The sequence below is a fragment of the Myxocyprinus asiaticus genome, chromosome 2 (assembly GCF_019703515.2).
Source record: "Myxocyprinus asiaticus isolate MX2 ecotype Aquarium Trade chromosome 2, UBuf_Myxa_2, whole genome shotgun sequence".
Lineage (NCBI taxonomy): Eukaryota > Metazoa > Chordata > Actinopteri > Cypriniformes > Catostomidae > Myxocyprinus > Myxocyprinus asiaticus.
In genome coordinates, this window is record NC_059345.1 from 31,433,195 (window position 1) to 31,456,122 (window position 22,928).

General features: G+C 38.6%; 1 protein-coding gene across 3 annotated transcripts in view; it reads left to right on the forward strand.

Moving 5' to 3' along the window:
* LOC127416245 (protein ENTREP2-like) overlaps window positions 1–22,928 on the forward strand; it is a 250,567-nt gene that overhangs the window by 118,596 nt on the left and 109,043 nt on the right. Inside the window, exon 2 of one of the 3 annotated variants that reach the window (XM_051655507.1) lies at window positions 19,600–19,663. The exons of the other annotated variants lie outside the window; for them this stretch is intronic. The gene's annotated coding sequence lies outside the window, so the exon portion shown is untranslated. The remainder of the gene's footprint in view (window positions 1–19,599; window positions 19,664–22,928) is intronic. 3 annotated transcript variants of the gene reach the window in all.

Genomic DNA, 22,928 nt, shown 5'->3' on the forward strand with positions numbered 1-22,928 from the left:
GAATGACTTAAGGTAGTTCAGCACTGACTGCACGCGCTCGCTTGTGAGGCCCGTTATCATCAAGACTGAGTCTAACTCCATGCCGAGAAAAGAGATGCTCTGAACCGGGGAGAGCTTGCTTTTTTCCCAGTTGACCCGAAGCCCCAAACGGCTGAGGTGCCTGAGCACTAGGGCCCTGTGTGCACACAACAGGTCTCCAGAATGTTGTACTTGCTTGTTTTGATTATTGGGGGGTTACCTCCCCCCTGGAATCTACACCCATGGACAAAGGTAATTTTCATGAAAGTCTGGTTGGGGCAAATTGTCATTTTTTACCAGGGGAGATTGTCACATGTGCTTTAAATTTCATACATTTATACAATTTATTAAATACAATATTTGTTAGCCAAAACAATGTTTTGACATTTTTTAATGTTTCCTTTCCATTTTTAAATGTTGTTAAATCATTTTGTGCTTCGTTTAACTCTTTTGATTTTGCTGAAAAGTCTATAACAGGTTGTTTAATGCAGGTGTAGATTGAAAAAGAGGTGTAGACTTGGTTTTGGAGGGGACTGCAGAAATGGAAATTTTTGACTGAAATTAGACTGAAATTAAACCTACCCTGAGAAATATTCACTGAAGTATAAAAAGTGTGACAGCTAGCTCCGGTTTCTCCTACTTGTGCTGTTAATGTGCCTTAAAACTTTCCACACATATGAAAGTTTAAAGCTCCTGATGCTGCTTGCAGTACAGGAAATTTAGAAGTGATGTGACAAACAGGTCCTATAAACAAGGTTCAAGACTGGCTGTCATCCAGAGGAATCTCTCCAAGCTGCAGCCTATTACAGCAATAAAAGCAAAGAACTTTACAGGACTGGCAAGTGTGCCATCCGGAGTGTTTTCTTTTAACTTCAGGGACTGTCATTGAATCTGCACCTGCAGGCTCTCAGGGGATTACCCATCAGCCAGTGAATTCCACAGTCTTTCCTCAGGCTCGTGGGGCAAGTGTTTCCACTCACATGGGCAAGCGAAGATGATTGAGTTATCAATAGAACTCTGTCCATTCTTCCCCTCTTACATGGTAAAGCATGGCACAATTGAATGCTGTCAGTGTAGAGAAAGATTGATGATTCTCTCCTCCTACATACTAAGTGGAGGGGGTGGGGGAATAAATCAAAGAAAGGGTGGGAGGAGAGAAAATTAGCAGGTAAGAAGCAGCAAAAATTGAAATAGAAAGAGAACAGTAGCCAGTAACAGTGTGGTTTATTTTATATTTACTGTCATTTTTGGGCTATTTATTGATAGTTATTTGTAGTCAAGTTGTCGACATATAAGGTTCAGTGCACATTATCTGCAGTTTAATACTCTCCTTTTTGACAGTGCGGCATGGAAGGATAGCAGCCAATCAGAGATCTCTCACACCTGTAAAAAGAAGCCATTGGTTGCAATATTAGGATGAATGCACTTTATTGCTGTGACAGCAGTCATTCCTTTGAAAATATGTAATCTTTAAACTTTAATGCTTTCTTATTGGAGAAGTTTGTAATGTGTTGTAATCCATCAGGCAGGCAGGCTTCACATCAACAGTGTCATTGCATTATTATTTCAAGCTATCTGCATTTAAGTCTGAGATCTCAGCATTTTCATAAGATCACACTGGTTCTTCATCCTCGTGTATGGAGCCCTATGTGAGCATAATGATACTGACGAGACTGCTGTCAGAGAAAGTATTTAAGATGGCATTACACCACTCTTCTCTCAGTAATAAACGGGAAAATGCCTTCTAAGTGGCAAGTAAACAATGGAAAGCAGCATAGCAGCTGTTTAATGGATGTATGACTTTCCACAGATGTGTGACAATAATGATGGCCATAGAGCTGTGGTTAAAATGCTTTGCAATCAACCCAGATCTCATTTCATTAAATATTAAAGCTTGTTTGTGTCCTGTTAGTCTGAATTGATTTAGACTAATGTTGTGTGTTTGGAGGGAAAGAAATGACGCACTAGTGGGAGTGAAGGCATGTAGAGAGGCTCCAGCTCTGCTCTTCATCAATGATTGCTTTTCATTAGGGATTTAAATATTTGCTTCTTTTACTAATTGACGTGATGCATTTTTAAATTTAAAATTTTGTCATAAGATTAGATTACATTTGATAACTTTGATACGATTTATCATAATTATCCAAAATGACACAGATGGTAAGACCAGGGTTAGTTGTCACACTTTGTACTCCAGTGAATGTTTCTCAGGGTAGGTTATGTATATATATAACCGTCCACAGAACTGCCGCTCACTGGATGTTTTTTGTTTTTGGCACCATTTGGAGTAAATCCTAGAGACTGCTGTGCGTGAAAATTCCAGGAGATCAGCAGTTACAGAAATACTCAAACCAGCCCATCTGGCACCAACTATCATGCCACGCTCCAATCACTGAGATCACATTTTTCCCCATTTTGATGGTTGATGTGAACATTAACTGAAGCTCCTGACCCATATCTGCATGATTTTATACACTGCACTGCTGCCACATGATTAGCTGATTAGATAATCGCATGGATGATTGTTGGTGCCAGACAGGCTGGTTTGAGTATTTCTGTGTTCTGTAGTGCCGGTCAGAGGGCAACAGTTCAGAAGGGAGTGGGCAGGGTGTGTGGGGTCCAGAGTGATTCTACCTGCACGTTTCCTCACCCTGGAGACATACAGGTCTTGGAGGGTGGGCAGGGGGGCACCAATAATCCTCTCAGCAGTCCTGACTGTCCATTGTAGTTTCCTTCTGTCTGATTTGGTGGCTGAACCAAACCAGACATTTATAGATGTACACAGGACAGACTCAATGACGGCTGAGTAGAACAACAGTCAGAGTCAGCAGCTCCAGTGGCAGGTTGAACTTCCTCAGCTGGCGAAGGAAGTACAACCTTTGCTGAGCCTTCTTCACAATGGAGCCTATGTGAGTGTCCCACTTCAGGTCCTGAGAGGTGGTAGAGCCCAGTAACCTAAATGACTCCACTGCTGCCACAGTGCTGTTCAGGATGATGGGGGGGGGGGGGATGTGGGGGGATTTCTTCTGAAGTCCACTATAATCTTCACTTTTTTGAATGTGTTCAGCTCAAGGTTGTTGTGACCGCACCAGACAGCCAGCTGTTCAACCTCCCATCTGTATGCAGACTTGTTACCATCGCAGATGAGGCCAATGACCGTGGTGTCGTCTGCAAACTTCAGGAGCATTCATTCCTATACAGGGAGAAGAGCAGTGGAGAGAGAACGCATCCCTGAGGAGCACCAGTGCTAATAGTGAGGGACCTGGATGTGATTTTCCCCAGTCTCACTAGGTGCTGCCTATCTGTCAGAAAGCTGTTGATCCACCAACAGATTGTGGTTGGCACAGAGAGCTGGGTCAGTTTGGTTGAGAGAAGATCAGGCATGATGGTATTGAAGGCTGAACTGAAGTCCACAACTAGGATCCTTGCATAAGTCCCAGGTCTGTCGAGGTGTTGCAGGATATAATGCAGTCCCATGTTGACAACATCATCCACAGACCTGTTTGCTCAGTAAGCAAACAGAAGGGGGTCTAGCAGGGGTCCAGTGATGTCCTTCAAGTAAGCCAAAACCAGTCTCTCAAATGACATCATGACCACAGACATGAAAGCGACAGGTCTGTAGTCATTATGTCCTGTGATTTTGGGTTTTTTGGGGACCAGAATGATGGTGGAGCATTTGAAGCAGCATGGAACTGCTCCAGTGATCTATTGAAGATCTGTGTGAAGATGGGGGCCAGTTTGTGAGAGCAGACATTCAGACAGGCAGGTGAGACACCATCTGGGCCTGAAGCTTTCCTAGTCTTTTGTTTCCAGAAGACCCAGCACACATCCTCCTCACAGACCATAAGTGCATGTTGAGTAGCAGGAGGGGAGAGGAGGAAGGTTCCAGGAGGTGTTGGTGTGTGTGTGTGAGGTGAAGATTAGAGCAGGGAGGGGTGTGAGACTGGGCTTTTTAAGCCTGCAGGAAAACACATTCAGTTCATCAGCCATTTGCTGATTCTCTGCAGAGCGAGGGGGTGGTGTCTTGTCGATGGTGACGCTGAAAACTGGTTTTTCAGCTATTCAGAGTAGCTTATTTTAGCCACTTTGATTTCCTTGGTCAGTGTGTTTCTGGCCTGGTTGTACAATATTTTATTCCCACTTCTGTAAGCATCCTCTATGGCATGACAAAGCTGTCTGAGTTTTCCTGTAAACCATGGTTTATCGTTATTGAATGATAAAAATGTCCTAGCAGGGATGCACATATTCTCACAAAATATTATATATGATGTCACAGTATCTGTGAGCTTGTCCAGGTCTGTGGCTGCAGTTTCAAAAACACTCCAATCAGTGCATTCAAACCAGGCTTGTAGTTCCAGCTCTGCTTCATTAGTCCATCTCTTTTCAATCCTTACTAAAGGCTTAGCTGATTTTAGTTTCAACATTTTTTAGATGAACCAGACAGTGATTGGGGAGTCCAAAAGCTGCATGTGGGACAGAGCAATATGCATCCTTTACAGTGGTGTAGCTGTGGTCAAGTATATTTCTTTCTCTGGTGGGACATGTGATATGTTGTTTGTATTTTGACAGTTCTCGGGTGAGGTTAGCTTTATTAAAATCTCCCAGAATAATGATAAGAGAGTCCGGGTATTGTTGCTCCGTGTCTGTGATGTGATCAGCCAGCTGTTGCAGCACTGCGTTCACGCATGCTTGTGGCGGGATGTACACACCCACCAGAATAAATGAGGAAAGCTCCCGCAGAGAGTAGAAAGGCTTACAGTTGATGAAGAGCGCTTCTAAATTAGGACAGCCATCTTCTTCAACGCTGTTACATTTGTTCACCAACTTTCGTTGATGTAAAAGCATGTTCATATGTGCAGTATATTGAAAAAATATATTTCTGGGTTAGGGCTAGGGTTATATATATATACTGTATACAGTATATTGAAAATAAATTTCTGCATTGTCACATACCTTAGATTCTTGTCTACAAAGAAGCTATTGAACATTTTCACATTTATTGCCTAGGAAAAAATATATAGTTCATTAAACACATGTTGACCTTTTGTCAACTTGGCCCAACAGCGGGGTATGTTGTCACACTATATTAAATAGGAAATAGGAAATCATTGCTTTGGCCAACAAATATTGTATATGATAAATTGCATACATTTATGGCATTTAAAACATGTGACAACCTATCTCGATGAAAATGTGACAACATGCCCTGACCTGAATTTTATGAAAAATACCTTTGTCCTAAGAACATATTTAAACCTTTAAGTAAAAATCTGCCTTAATAATATAGTTGAACCTTGCCGTAGTGTATGTCAGTGTGGTTTGATTATGTTCACTTATTTACCCAAGAGCAATAACAAAAATATGATGATGATGAAAATTTATTTTGGAGGATACAATTCAGAAAAATAATTATAATTTAAGAGGGTTTTGAACTATGTGTTTGAATCCAACTTACAAAACCTCTGCTAGAGAAACAAAAATGTTCACAGTTGGACTTCTGACTTCAAATCTTATCATTACTGAGATATAGCCCTTGTGACAGTTTTCTCGTGTGGCAACTAGACCCGTTTTTTCCTATAACAGGAGGGACATTTTACTCCATATATGTCTCCTGTCTCTTCTACTGCTCCTTCAAATGTCCACATCGAAAAAGATTCATATATATTGATTTGGTGGATTTTTCAATTGAAAATAGGTAAAGAATTCTGTTTTGAATAAGAAATGAAAGTGTAATACATCATTAATATTAATTGTATTAATATTAAAGTAATTTTAAATGGTTATTACAATCTCTATTAGATGCAGTGCAAATTAGATGAATGAAAGCTTTTTTAAACCCCTAATTGTCATTGTAATATCTTTTGTTGTTTGTTTAGTGTTTTAAAATGATTTATTCAAGAACTTTCCAAATAGGCATTATGAAGATACCTCTCAAGTCTAGTTTAGCACCTAATAACCTCCTTGGGATTTTCATCTTGGACTTGAGAGCATGCCTGAATTAATCATGTTATCACAGGAAGCCGGATTGCAGTGCTTCTATAAAAAAATCATCTTAAAATCTACATATGTGTAAATCAACTAAAGCATTAACTTTTTCCCATTAGGACTACAGAAAGTAATAAATCTGATCTCCCTCTGAAGTTGTATGATCCACTGCAGTGTGTAGACTCGTAAATCCGGGAAGCCAGGGAAGAACATGTAAGTTCAGATATGTTTTAAATGAGGTCATTGATATTGAATGTACAATATGTACACTGACTGGGAGAAACATGCTGCATGTATGTTGTGAAATGGCCTTATCTTTGCTTTTCCCCATGTTCCTTTCTACTTTTACATTCATTAACCTTTTCGCTGACAGATTCCAGTCACATGTACACATGCACAGGTACTCTCTGAGTACCATGTGATTAATATGACGCCTATGGTCCGCTCCGAGACTGCAGTTGATATTGCTTCATGTACTGCCTCAAACGTTCTCAACTTCTCATGATATGAACCTTGCACCACACGTATACCGTACTCCTAAACATTCCTGTCATATTTCCCAGAGTCTTTCTTAAGAGGCCAGGCATGTCTGGAGTTTTAGCTTCCTCCATCCTGATTGTCCAGTTGCCTAAAGTTGACATTTTTGTTTGCTTTTTCTGACTGTTAATCAGGTATGCTGAATTTCTGTCTTTGCTTGGAGAATTGTACCTGACAGTGCAAGACTGTGAGATTCAAAAGGCTCTTTGCTAGTTCATTGTTGAATTGTTTGAAAATGTTTTGAACCTGAGGTCCTGGATTAATATTTGATGTTGTTTGGGGTTGTTGTAGGATGAGTCTTGTGGAGTGTTGCCAGAGAGTGTGTGTATTTTGTTTGCTTGTCCCTGGAGTGGTATGTTTCCTGGAAGAGTGGCTTTCCCTTTGTTTTTCAATATTTCTCTTTGTCTCTTAGAGTTTTAGAGTGAGGGTTATTAATTAGTGCGTGCTGACATTGCTAGATAATTTTCATAGATTGTCCTGTCACATCACTTAATTAATATTCACAAGCCAATATATATATATATATATATATATATATATATATATATATATATATATATATATATTGGTTCTATTCATAAATAGTTACAAGAATTTGTTTTGCAATACCTTTTAATATTAATTAATAATTATTTGTATTATATATAATTAATTTGCATACATTTAAATTTAATACATTTAACTTAAGGTTAAGGAAAAGAATATATAAAATCATTTTAAAATTAAAAATGTTAAGAGTGCATTGATTGGCTTTTTCTCTGCATAGATAGAAGTTCTGTCTCTTGAAGTCACCGTAAAATGTGTGACATTCTTTTCTCTCAATTCATGAGCACAAATGAACATCTGACAATTTATTTGATTCATCCTTACCCCTGCCAGACTACACAAAGTAAAGTTTGCTTTGGTGAGACAGCAAACCTGCTTTTCACACTTAAGATTCTCTGACCATGTTTATATGTACATACAAGAAAATGGTTCTTAAAAAAAGCACCATTCTGTTTAAGGTATTAAGAGAAAGTGTTTTAACACACCCAGGTTTCTCCCGGAGAAGAGTGTGCATGTGCGTGAACAGACCGGATTACTGACATCATTGGATAAAGCCTGACAACAAGTCAACACAGTGGAAAGAATTCAACATTTATGGGAAAAACGCATTCACTATAAACTATACCCATTTATACACACTAATGTAAAATATTGATGGTCCCTCACATTTGTTTATATGCGCTTGTACATTGGGGGAATCCCAAAGTTTTACATAAGAGGGAAACTCCACTATTGCTGTTCAATTCCACTGCAGGTCATGACAGAAAATTAAGAAAACAAACACAGCAACAACTTTGGAATATTTTGAAATAAATCAAAGCAACAGAGAATAAAATAGCGAAGTCTTCCGCTGATGCCATGTTTGCAGTGTTGGGGAGTAACGGAATACATGTAACGGGATTACGTATTTAAAATATAAAATATAAGTAACTGTATTCCACTACAGTTACAATTTAAATAATTATAATTAGAATACAGTTACATTCAAAAAGTATTTTGATTACTGAAGAGATTACTTTGCATTTTATTGTCATTTGTTTCATTTAATATTTAGTCCTTTCAGATGGAAAACATTTATACATATAAATGATGCAATCCAGAGTGCATTTGAACAGCGGTGAAACACTTATGATGTGTTACATTCATACGAGCAGACAGAGAAGTAAGTTTGAAGTAAGTTTGGAGCAGAAGAAATAAATCTTGTGTAAATTGTCAGCTTTACGCCAAGCTAAAATGCTATTTCTAAAAATTTTACATGCACGTTACCTGACACGATCATATTTTTTTATCAAGAAAATTCACGTTGGATCATAATTTCTTTTTTCTAGTAAGACCTTTGATATTAGGGCAAAAATCGTATTCTTGATAATATTATTTGTATTGTTTTCCTGTAAAAATAACTAAAAATCCTTAAAACAAGATAAATTTGATTTATCTTGTTTTATAAACAACACTGCATAAGATATTTCGGTTTTTCAGAGAATGTATTTTTAACATGTGTATTTTGTCTTACTGTACTGACAGAGTTTTTATAGTCAAAACAAGTGAAAAAAATCTACCAGTGCTGAAGAAGTAATCCAAAGTATTTAGAATACGTTACTGACCTTGAGTAATCTAATGGAATACGTTACAAATTACATTTTACAGCATGAATTCTGTAATCTGTAGTGGAATATATTTCAAAAGTAACCCTCCCAACACTGCAGGTTTGTTCGCGGGAAAATGACGTTGCTGCGGAGAAAGCTGCTTACTGACCAAGCCGCATGTATCCACCTTATTTTTCAGCGAAACTAAAGCACCGGCATTATCATCCTTGAATTTGGACCTCTTCTGGTATAGGCCACCTCCAGCCATTTCAGAGATACAAAAATACTAATTTATACTGCTTTATATTGAAGGCAGGCAATACATCATATTATTATCATTCATTATTATTATCATAAACATGTTAGTTTGAAATGCATATAGCTTTACTGTTTATCACATTTTGCCCTCGTTTTATCACACGCAGTTGCACAAGCAGACGACTGCATCAACGAGTGAGAGAACAGGCGCTGAAACGCTGAGCTCAGTCTGTCACGGCTACAACAAACTTTACACAAGCAGAGGAGAGAAGCAGAAAGCTGCTGGGAAAATGCTGCTTGAACTTTCTTTGCACCAAAACTGCATCATGTTTCATCTTGGGAAAAAACAAAACATTATTCTCTCCATTCTTGTCAGACAGCATTCTCACTTTCTTAGCAGTGTATAGTAAACAAATATGCAGATCTCGCATTCAGCATGGGTTATGAAACATCGCCTTTGGAAATAAATAAATAAAGGCATCATCAGAGGTTATGCAGGTACATATTACTGGAGGTTTACATGGAGACAACAAATATTGCATCGTTAAGATCACGGCAAGGTAAGAAGCAGATTTTATTAGTGTCTCCTCAATACAACACACAGCAACAAGTGAATAATACATTTACTCTTTTACTGTAAATGCTGACATTAGAAAATCATCCAACATTAGGATATCATTCTGCTGTACATCCTGTGATTGTGAAATAGTTTACAAGCTTATATCACTAAATTCTGGTATTATTATCCTTCTAGTTATTTACATTGTGGTCAGTGACAGTGGAACTTGCCACACTTGCTGGAAATAGAGATGCTTGCTTACTTCCGCATTGCAAAATAAGGTGGATACAGTGCATGTAAATGGGAATGCCACTTTCTCTCAATAAACTGCTTTTTCGCAATAAGCCGCTTTCTGGTGTACATGTAAACATAGTCACTGAACCCGTTTATATGCACACCAATATGCTGATTACTCTCTAAAATCAAGAAATCCACATTTACATGATATTTTAAATAATCCCGTTATTCTCTACTTTTGACATCAAACCATGAAGAGGCATGTGCTAAAAACGTGCGCGCATTGGATGAGCCGGTAATAACACCGGGTAAGGTGTTTACATAGCATGCAAAATCGACGTAATGGGCAATAATCTACCCGTGTCGACCGCATTATTCATAAGCCGTTTATGGCATTTACTCTGATAAAGGAATGCGGTTTATTACAATTACATAACCGCACGCATTATTAAGCATAATCGGTGTAAGAACGTGCATGTAAACACGCTCATTGTCTTACAACATTGGAGGAGTTTTGGGTAGGACTCACATTTTATGTCAGCCAGAAATGCTGGAATCTGGTCCCGTGTTTCCTGCTCAATTTATTCCTATTAACCGGGAATTACAGTAAGTACCTCTCTCTTTCCATCCCATTGACGGAGGACAAGTGCAATGTGTGAATGTGAGATGTGTCAAGAGAAACAATTTAGTGATTTTCCTTGTTCTGCTTCAGAGAGAGCATTAGAATATCTTTCTGTGCTCAATCCAGATTTGTCCTCCGTCTCCAAGGCAACCTTGTGGCAGAAAGTCAAGTGCATTCATAATGTTGAGTCCAGCTGGAGGCAAGAGCTTACAGGGCTTTAGCATCTCATTGCCTCTCTATCGTTCAGTCTGGCCTCCCGGACTCAGAACCAGCTGAAATATGCCTCAAAATAGTGATTTTAAGATAAATGCTCTGAGCAATGTCTATCAAAGAGTCATGTGAAGCTTTGTCAGGCTTGGTTAAGCAAAGAGCACCTCAAGGGCTTTTGAGAGGCAGTGACCAGTGGAAGGACAGGGGATAACAGGAAGAGGTGAGGAGGGGGTGATAACCAGACAAAGTGGAGAATGGTCTGGATCTGAACAGGGTCTTATTTAATGTTGATATAAGTGGGATGTCAATTTTTTTGATATTCCCTTATCACACTGAGGCAGCAGGGACAAAGGCATGATACAGAGACTAGGTGAAACCCAAATGACCAACCCATTTGAAAATTTACTATGGCTTTGTAATTGTAACATTAACTGTAATAACTATAATATTTTGACAGAAATGTTGTAGATTCATACTAAATTATCTATTAGGGGAGTAAAGGAATCTACTACAGTAAATTTGTATTGTATCTATGCCAGTTCCAAATGTTATTTCCAAATGTTTTTTGGCTAGAATATTTCAAAATAAATACTATAGTTCATTTTAAAGGAACCCTGGTTACATTCATCTTACCGTGGTAATAATGAGTCACCCATGGTTTCACCTGTCTTTTCCAATTAAACATTTTTATTGATTCAAAAATACACAACAGAGAAAAACACAACACATACACATCGAATCAACATTTAACATTTAACCGCCACTAATATCCCTCCTCAATCACAAACCCCACCCTGACCCCCAACGAACACCCCTGTGGTGACATATCATAATACACACACACACAAAACAAAAAAGAAAACAGAAAATACAATAAACATACATAATTAAACTAAACTTCTCTCTCCAACTCTCCTCCCCGAGAGTCCCCCAAAAACACTAAATAATTGCCCCTTTTCCTAACAAACAAGTCCCCAAACCCCAGCCTTCTACTTGCCACATCCTCGAAAGCTGCCACCCTCCCCATCTCCGCACACCACTCCGGAAATGAGGGCGCTCCATCTGACTTCCATCCCCTTAAAATAATTTGTCTGCCAATCATGATACTGGTCAGAACCCAATTTTTTATTTGTTTGTCCCCCAAATTTATGACCGCCCCATCACCCAAAATACAGAGTTAGGGGCAAAGTCAAATTTGAGTGCCCAAAACATGACACATACAACTCTGAACCTTCAACCAAAATTATTTGATCTTAACTCACCCCCAAAAAACACAGGTTGTGTCTCCATCTTCTGATTGGCATCGCCAGCAGGTGGGTGTGTCTTTAAGACCAAGCCTATACAATCCAGAGGGGGTCCAATAGAATCTATGTAAGATCTTGAATTGCATAAGGTGCACCCTTGCATCTCTAGATGCAGACTTGACATTTTTCAGAATCCTAGCCCACACTCCCTCCTCCAATACAAAGTTTAAATCTTTCTCCCATAGTCTCTTGGTAGAAGTTAAAGCTCCGAACCCCAGACTCTGAATTAACATGGAGTAATACACTGATGCCTCATGACCTTCTCCAAAAGCAGTAATCACCTCTCCAAGAGTATCTGCCGCTTTAAGGGTGTGTGTGCTACTCCCAAAAACAGTACAGAGCAGGTGGCGCAGCTGTAAATACTTATAGAACTGAGATCTGGGAATTCCAAAATGTTGAACCAAATTTTCAAAAGATCTCAACACTCCACTCTCATATAGGTCACCGAGTATAGTAACCCCCCTCACAATCCACTCTGACCAGCATAAAGGGGACTTATTAATACATAATTTAGAGTTCAGTCATATGCTTGAGGCCACATTTAAATAAATGTCTGAATTAAACACTCTGGACACTTTTGTCCATACCGCGTGCAAATGCGAGATAACGGGGTGTAGCTTAACTTCTCCGATTAGTTTGATAGAAAGGCTTTGCAATGGCAAAATAAGGGCAAGAACTTCCTGTTCAATACAAAACCAGGGAGGGGCTCTCTCAGGTGGAAGCGAACAATGAGCAAAAAAAATGAGACTGAATGCATAATAATAAAACAAAATCTTGGGTAGGCCTAGCCCACCTTTGTCAATCGGCCTATGTAACTTATTAAAATGTAATCTAGGACATTTACCATTCCAAATGAAGGACTTCGCTATGCTATCAAGTTGCTTGAAATAAGAGAGGGGGACATCTACAGGGAGAGATTGTTACAGGTAGTTAAATTTTGGAATACATTTAATTTTAATAACATTAACCTTCCCAATCATAGATAAATGTAATGAAGCCCACCTGCCCACATCGCTCGAAAACCTTTATAATAAGGGGTCAAAATTAACTCTAACTAAATCAGACAAATTTGCTGGGAATAAAATGCCCAAAAACTTAATGCCCTGTTTAGGCCACTGGAATGTGCCCAGCTGGAAAGCCGTTACTGGGCAGTACGCTGTCAGAGCCAAAGCTCCAGATTTAGACCAAATGGCTCTGTATCCTGAGAACTTAGAAAAGGAATTAATAATTCTATGGAGGCAAGGCATAGATCTAATTGGGTCGGAGACGAATAATAAAATATCATCTGCGTAAAGCAAAAGCTTATGTTCTACACCTCCCGCCACCACCCCTGGAAAATCATCTTCCCTTCTTATCGTGGCTGCTTATGGTTCCAGGGCAAGACAGAACAATAATGGGGAAAGAGGGCAACCCTGCCAGGTGCCCCTATCCAGAGTAAAATAATCTGAAATTAATCCATTTGTTTGTACCACCTCTACCGGGTGTCTATAAAGTAACTTAATCCATCCACTAAAAGTATCCCCGAACCCGTATATTTCCAAAATCTTAAAAAGATAATCCCATTCTACCATATCAAATGCCTTTTTGGCGTCAAGTGAGATGAACATGACCGAAGTCTGATCATTCGCCACTGACCACATAATATTGATGAAACGCCTAATGTTATCAAAAGAGCTGCGGCCCCGAATAAACCCCACCTGATCTGTATGTATAAGAGGTGTCATAACTTTACTTAATTGGTTAGCCAGAATTTTTGACAATATTTTTATGTCTAGCTGGCTCAGGGAAATTGGACGGTAACTCTTACACTTGCTTGGATCTTTGTCCTTTTTAAGAATCAGACTGATCAGAGCTTGAGTCATGGTTGGCGGAGGCTTTCCATTCTTTAATGATTCCATATAATCTTCTAACAAAAGTGGACCTAGTTCTGTAGCATAAGATCTAAAAAACTCAGCGGCAAAGCCATCTGGCCCCAGAGACTTGCCTGTAGGCAAGGCCTTAATTACCTCGCCAAGCTCCTCCAAGGTTATCTCAGAATCAAGATAATTTTTTTGCTCAGTCGTCAGTTTAGGGAGTTCTATTGGTTCCACAAAGTTTCTAATGTCTTCATCAGTAGACAAAGACATGGAATTATAGAGATAAAAATAGAATTCTTTTAAAGCATTATTAATATTAATGGCTGAGGTAAATATTTAATCACTAGCAGATTTCACTGAGGGAATGGTAGAAAAAGACTCTCTCTGCTTTATATATGTAGCCAAAAGCTTTCCTGCTTTGTTCCCTGACTCATAATATGACTCTCTTGCCCTGAATAGCCAAAACTCCACCTTCCGCAACAAAATAGTATTATATCTGTATTTCAATCGGGTCAGTTCTCTGAGGCCATCAGACAACATTCGGCGCTTCAGCTCTGCCTTGGCACTTTTAATATTCCCTCCCAACTCCATGAGTTCTCGTGCTTTGGATTTTTTGGTGAATGAGGCATACTGTATGATCCGACCCCTAAGAACCACCTTCAGTGCCTCCCAAGCCACGCTGAGGACCAGCTGGTCTCCATATAGACATTGATTTCAGCCTTTAGCATTTGTTGGAATTCAGGATTTTGCAAAACGGATATATTAAACTGCCAACTATATGATTTATTTTTCTCCGTATGTGGCAACATCTCTAAACTCACCAGGGCGTGATCTGAGACTAAAATGTTTCCAATTTAACAGTCAATAACAGATGAAATGAGGGACTTAGATATATATATATATATATATATATATATATATATATATAAATCTATTCTAGAATAAATCTTATGGACTGATGAAAAAAAATTATAGTCCCTACCAGATGGGTTCAAGTCTCCAGATATCTGTAAGACCAAGATTTTTACACATCCTGTTAAGCGTCACTGTTGCTCTAGGGGGCTTACACACTTTTGCTTCACTATGATCAATGACTGAGTCTATCAAAAGATTAAAGTCTCCTCCCAATATTATATCATGAGGGGTGCCAGCAGCTTGTAACATCCCTTCAAGATCTATAAGAAAGCCCTGATCATCAGCGTTAGGTGCGTAAATATTAGCCAAAATCAACCCATGCCCCTGAATTTCTGCTAAAACAATAATGACTCTTCCTAATTTATCTTTAATCTGTTTGAGACATTTGAATTGTAGATGCTTACTTATCAATGTAATGACTCCCCTGCTCTTACTTTAGCCAGCACTAAAGAAAACATGTCCACCCCATATCTTCCCAATTTTTTCAGCTTCCTGTAGGGAAAGATGTGTTTCTTGAAGAAACTCTATATCATATTTCTTATGTTTAAGAAAAGAAATAACCTTCCTTCTTTTTATGGGGTTCCCCAACCCATTCACATTCCATGTGGAGAGAGACAATCCACTCATATTAGCATCTGACATTTTGACATATTAGAAAAAATAGATTGTGTGTCAAAAATAAAATTATAACGATCACGTTCTGACATTAGCGCAACAGTCAAACCCTGAACTTCCCCCAGAACAAAACAAACAGAAAAAAGAAAAATGTGTGCCTGAACCCCATGCAAGACACCACCAACCGGCGTCCATACCTCTAAACTCAAACAGTCCATGTTCACCAATGAGAGCCCCCGTGACAACTTTGCCATCGGATTGCTCAAGTCTGGTGCTTCTATGCAAATTTTGTGAGACAGAATTACTCAACAGAAAATAATCTATAAAACAAACTCCAGCCAATAGGAGGCATAAGCACATAGAATGTGTAGATTCATCCACATTACTGTTCCGAAGGTGTGTTCCTCCACAAAACAAACTCCAGCCACTAAACGGAACCAGCACAAAAAGACACAAAAAAGGTGCCCAGTTTCCTTAGACAGACAAGTGAATTTTCAATGAGTCAGGCTCACTTGGCTGTTACATGAGTGGAACAGATGCCCTAATCACTCCACTATTTTGCAAGAAATATTCCACAGAACAAACTCCAACCAATAGGAGGCATAACCACAAAGAATGTGCAGATTCATCCACAAACCTCGGACTGTCAAGTGAATGTTCAGTGAGTCAGGCCCACTCAGCTGCATAGAGAGTATCACACAATAACCTACTCATTCCATTGACTTTATGAAGGACATCGCTTGATATGGGCATGTAAATATTTTGTGGCCATCCTTAGTATCCATTCTCAATTTGGCCAGGAACATCAGCGCAAAAGCGACCTTCCATTGATGTAAAAGTTTCTTGCATTCCTTGAATCGATCACGTTTCTCTCTTGTCGAATTCGCAAAGTCTGGGAACAAGAAAATGTTGTGGTTCTTCCAAGAAAGCCTTCCTTTACTCCTCGCCTCGTGTAACACGAGATCTTTATTGGATGATCTCAGAAATTTGGCCAGAATTGATCAGGGCCTGTCTCCCTCTGTGGATCTCCGAGCCGGAACTCTTTGAGCTCGCTCGATTTCCAGCTTATGGCTTGTTATGTCGAGCAGACCCGGGAAGAGTCTGTCTAGGAATTTCACCATATCTCATCCTTCCTCGTCCTCAGGAATTCCAACAATTCGGATGCCGTTTCACCGGTTATGATTCTCAAGTATCTTGGTCACTTGCAGATTAGCAGCTAATTCCCTCTCCGATGACTCCAGATAATCAATCTGTTTCTCAACATCCAACACTCTTGTAACCATCTCGGTGAATTTCATCTCCATGGCAGTGATCGATCGACGTATTACAGCAAGATCCTTCAAGTCAGCATCGACCTTTGCCAGCACTGCCGACATGTTCAACAGTTGACGCTGAATCTCTTTCACCGCACTGTACAAACTGAGTCCCTGGTCTGCGGCCTTGTCAGGGGTATCAGCTTGAGCACGTAAGTGTCTTTTAATGTCTCCAGAGCCCGAAGATTTCTAGAACAGTCAAGAATCAGAATGTATCGAATCTCACTGCTTTATGACATAAAAAATATTAAAACTAGCAAAGTGCACAGAGCTCGCCGTTCACACGTCTGACCTTCGCATGGTGCCATGCAACTCTCGGTTTCACCTGTCTTTAATATAGCTGTTTCCATCCAAGTTGCGAATTTAATTTATGCAATAAAACATAATATTGCAAAAACACTGTGTGAAAAAGCAGCTTTTCCATCCCATCCATTCAAAAGAACAAAATCGTCACTTCTTGAGAAATTGTAGCCACTGTGACTCTTTTATTAAGAAAATCCTAACAGTTTAGAGCACGCAGACACAACACCCTAGAAGAACTTGTCTCATGTCTGAAAGCGACAGCACGTCACACAGTTCTGGGAGCACTATTTGTGTAGGTACATCCTTCCTTATGTTTTTGCAGTGCGGATCTATAATATATTTTCCAAAAGTGTCAATAAACCTGCTCTACAGCACAGTTAAAGTTTGTATTCGACTTATTTGCTTTGCAAACTCTATGCTGGCTTTGGATTTTCTTGACACTTATTTCAGGATGACCAGAGCAACATTTCAGATGCGATGATTGGTCTACGATACTACGATATGATTATGATTGTTGTTATGCATCACTATACTATTGAATTGTGACATACGTGTCATGATATATATCGTTTCTTGAGGTGGTTGGCAATACCCAGCCCTACTACTAACCTTTGTTCTTATTTCTTTATTTCTTTATTTCTTTATAATGCCAGAGAGGAGTTTTCAATTGTAGAATGTTGAATAATTCGTTTTATCATTCATCTATGCAAACCTACTTCAGTTTAATTGCAGTATTTCTGCTTTGCCATCTTGCTGTGATTGTCACCTCTGTACAGATACAGTAGAGCTGTGGAGGCTTGTATGGATTTCCTGAATTATTTAAGACATCTGACTCACAGTGGGGTTAAATTTTGATAATTTAACAGTCAATTACCCCAGATCTTACTTGTTTGCCTCTCTGGATGCATAAAACAAGCATCTCTGGCATTATTCTCTGCTTTAATCACAGTCTTTCCCCCTTCTTTTACAGCCAGCAGCTGTCATATGAGTCTTCCTGTTTCAGTAATGTGTGGTTTCCAGGAGCCCTGACATTGGCCTTAAGTGCATATTTTAATCAGCTAATTGCCAGTAAAATGAGGTAATTAGCAGTTTGAGCCGGCAGTACTGATGCCAGGCAGTGAGTCCTCTCTCCCTCAGCTGCCATGGCTGCAGGAAGAACCTTTCAGGATGAAGGGACACAAGGGGAGGAGAATGAGTGGAAGATTGACAGGTGAATAATACCAGGCTTAGGTTTGCTGAATGATTTGTTTCACAGTTGTGATTAGATTTATTGTCATAATTTTAGTAGGGGTGGCTAGCTGAGGCTATGAGATCATGATGCTGATGCTGTGTGTGTGGACAGTGGATTAGACCTGTCTCAGTATGGTGGCACGGCAGGGTAGCCTTGTTCTGCGGTCAGCCAGAGTGTCTGTTGGCTAAGCTGCATTCACAAGCACTCGTTTGGTTTAGCTCCCAGATAAAAGGGCACCTCATTTACTGTCACAGCTAACCACAGATTATCTTTGATCAAGTTAATTCCAAGTCTTATCTTAATAAATGTAATATGCTAATTAAAGGTGCACGTCTTGGACTTACACTGACACCTACGGTAGAGGCGTGGAAGAAGCATCATTCAAATGCAAAAGTTTTCAGTTACTGATGCCATTATAGAAATGCACTATTCACTGTCAGCCATGATTAATTTATGTGTCCATGATTAATTTAAGTGTCCAATAACAGCTTAGTTTCTGAGATAAAGTGAGAAGTATTCGACTGGTCATGTGATTCTAACATGGAAACACCCATGAGGGGGACCCTCTCCATTTAGAATAAAACAGCTTTTATAAGGTTACTGATATGACTGATATACATAATTGTATTTCTGTGTTTAAAAATTTATATTCATTTCTTAAGGAGTACAACTTTTTTAATGAGTAAACAAATTACTCAAAGTAAGGCAAAGTGCACCTTTGAATTCCCAAAAATCAATCCCAGAAAGAAATAAGAGATGAAAATTAAACTAGTATTGATTTAATTGCTGTTCTTTTTTTTTAATTGCTGAGGTGAGAGGACACAATTTTAGTTTTTCACTGAGAGAACAAAGTCTGGATGTATTTTTTTTTATTTTTTTTATAAATTATATTGTCACTGAAGAGAGAGAGAGAGAGAGAGAGAGAGAGAGAGAGAGAGAGAGTGAGAGTGTGTGTGTGTGTGATTGCCTATAAATATTGGCAGTAGTGGTAATGGTTGTAGTAAATGAGTGTGTCAGCCATGTTTATGGTACAGTGGCGTAACCTCAGTCCTCCACCCTGGCTCCAGTGTCTCCAGAGAGCCCCAGACCAGATGGGACTCACTACAGCCATGTGGACTCTTTCAACCGCAGAATTTTAGTTCACATTCATTCGTTCTGGTCACAATCAGTTTATGGTCTACTGTGATATATGCAATTGCAACACACTATAAAAAATATATTGTCAGTTAACCTAAAAAATGTGCTTCACGTGGTAACATCTAAATGAAATAGTTAAAAATCTGTTAAAATGGTTAAAAAGTTATTTAATCTGAATAAATCAACCTGACAGATTTGTAATTTTAATGGGTTAGATCAAGTAGAAATAGATCCTTGAGGAAACAATTGCAGGTTACCACTTTTTTCTGTGTTGGCAGAGAGCGTTCTGATTGGTTTAAAAAGCGTGGACTGCTCCCCTGACTCTTTTTTTCTTTTTTTCCTTTTTTTTTTTTGTTGCTGTTTACAGAGCCTAGGGCTGCACAGAGACAGGTGTGATTTCTTAGGACACCTATTTCAGTGAAATTTGTCAGGTATTTAATGCATGGTTCTCCAAAAACAAATTTGCTTACAGCATCTTTATACGCCACAAAGCCTGCCGCAAATGTGATGAGTCAGCTCTATTTGGATAGTTTTTTAAAATCAGTTAAAAGCAAAAACTAAAAGCTAACAAACAATCTTAAGATTTTATATGCAATTTTTGTCTACGCTGTAAAAAATAACAATGTGCTTCAAGTGGTAGCATCTAAATGATCTGGTTTATTTCAAGTTGAAAATATTCTATAACATGACCAAATCAACCTGAATACTAGGAGTGTGCAGCAAAACCATCATATGTATCTGTTTCTATGGCAAAATATTGTCTGTATCTGTATTTGAATAGAACTGGATGGGGGCGGGGCTTAAACCGGAATTGCATCAAAACTAAATGAAAAGCCGATTTCCAAATGTACCTCTATTATATTAATAGGTCTATATATAAAATAGGACTTGTAAAGGCCTATTAATAAAATAATAATAATAATACTTATTATTATTATTATCATCATTATTATTAATTATATTATTACCTTATCTTTTTTTTATTACCAGATGAAGTTGATTATGTAGGCTACATTATCTGTGTAATATGTTGTTAATTCTGGATTCCTCTCGCATTTCTGGCATTATTATCTGCTGAAACAAAATGTTGGTTTATATCTGTGTGTGTAGAACAACGTTATGGAGGCATGAGGTGTCAAACACTTGAGAAATATCACACACATTGTGCAGCGAACATTAAATACAAATACAAACTGTATTTGTACAAAACAAACAGTGTATCAGAAAGTTTTACGATACACTGGAGGCTGATTTTGTGCGCACATATTTAAACATAATGTGGTCCATCATATTTAGTTAAATTAAATGTGCAAAATTAGCGACATGCAGTGGAATAAATGGAAAGAGCTAGGATTTCCAGAAGATAATAGCATAAAAAGAACAAGCATGTTTTAGTTTCTCTGTAATAATATGTACAGGAATATTCTGAATAGATGTACACTCAATGGAGCATTTAAAATGTTTTGGAATAAAGGCTAAACCAGATAATTACCTTAATCAGTGATGTGCATATAAATGTGGTCAGCGTTAAGAGATGGACAGATGACCTCTGCTGTGAAATCATCAGCTCAGAAAAAAATTATATTATTCGGTAGAATTTGATATTCATTTTGACATCATTATTCGTACCTTTCCGAATGCGGTATTCGGATTCAGGCATATCCTTACTGAATACATTAGATTACACCAATTAAAGAAAATTATGAGGGTTAGATCCAGTGGAAATAGATCTGTATGGTAACAATTTTATGTTACCACCTCTCATAGTGTATTTCAGAACATGTTATCCTGCCTCAAACCATTTATGTGTGTGTAAATGATGGTATTTACAGCATGCCTTAGAGAGAATGATCTTCAGCTAGAACTGCCAGAGAAACGCTGTGCTGGATGTATGCGTATTCTACTCAGGGTTCTGCTCTGCACTGAGAATGAATGTTTGAATATCTAGGGCAGCTCCGAAGCCTCAATCACAGCTCGACTGTGACAAAGTTTGACACACGTGTCATAGCCTGACAGTTCTTTAGCTCTGAATCTTTCCCTTTCTTTTTCTCTTTTTCTCTCTTACTCTCCATCTCACCCTGTCTCCTTTCACTCCTTCACAAACATACTGGCATGAAGCCCTCTCATCCGCATCTGATTACCGTTCACATGGCATCCCGGTAAACACTTCTGACATGACAAGAGAAGTTATTTGTGCCTCTGTGTGTTCATGCATGCTTGTGTGTGTGTGTGTGTGTGTGTGTGTACATATGTCTGTCTGAATTAATGTAAATATGTCTGGTCTAAGTGTGAATGCATTTCTGGTGTAAACAACACATAACAATAAGGGGAAGTGTGCCTGTACAGACATTAACAGCGAGGCTCAGGTGTCTCTAAGGTTGGCTTGTTTGGATTTGTATTGTCAAATACTTTTATTGTCAAATGTCTCTCTCTCTTTCGCTCTCTTTTTCTCTGTCTATGACAGCAGCTAGCAGACACTCATAACTGTTAACAAAACAGCAGACTCCTCTGGATAATTACCCAAACACCCACACATTGTTTTACAGCTCGTCCTGTGCCTTCTGGGAATACTGTTTCATTCACGCTCATTTTCTTTTCCTCTTGGAATCCCTCTTCAAATTACAACTTTTATAAATAACAGATGACGGGTTGCTTATCTTTGTGTTAAAACTCCACTTATCTGTTTCTCTCCCTATGTTTACTCATAGTTGGTTTCTGCATTATAACCAGTGTAGGATTGTTATCCCTCCTCTAGGGTAATTATTTGTTTGTGAATAGTGCAACGATGATTCTTTAATTATTAGTGAAGAGAGCCTCATTTATCTTTTAGCTCTGCTAAACAAGAGGAGATAACAGAGGTTTTATTTGTCTCTTCTGTCTCACCTGAGTGCCTGGGGTGGAATGATCTGATCTTCATGCAACAGGTGGCCCCTTTGCACTGTGCTTTGACACTTGTCACAAATGGAGTAGCACGCTCACAGCAGGGTGTTTGTAAGTCGTCCACATGCATAAAGGCTTTTCTGTCTCCTTGCTGCTACCTGAGTCATATGCCCCAGAGAGTGGAAAAGGAAAAAGAAATAGTGTGTGAGAGAGAGAGAGAGATTCACTAAAGGCCTGTATTACCACCATTTTTTAAGTGCCTTTGCCTATGCCATTAAATGTCATTACAATGGATCCACCAGGCTAGTGGCATATTGCATGGGTTCCACAACTGTTATTATAAGCTTATTGCAAATACAAAATCCCTGCACAGGATATTTAAGCCAAAGGTTTTCAAGGCTCAAGGATGTGTGCTTACTTTTCCAGGTGTTAGCACTGGTGCTAGTGAACAAAAAAACGAAATACATTTTATTAGCGCACAGAAGAGTGTGGTTAAAATGTAATAGTCATTTATTTATTTATTAATATTTACTACAATTTACTACTACTACTACAATTTTGATACAATATCATACTTTAGTGATATTATGATATACATATTTTAATGATATAGCTAATGATATATAAAAATATAGTATCATAATATCATTAAAATATTATTATTACTTTTTAGAATATTTTTTATATTAAATATTCATCAAAAGACATTGGTAATGTCACTGCCTTGTCATCCACCCCCCCCCCCCACAGAATAGGTATTTCCTTATTTCCTACTATGTAATTAAAAAAAAAAAACTATTTTTAATAACTGTATTA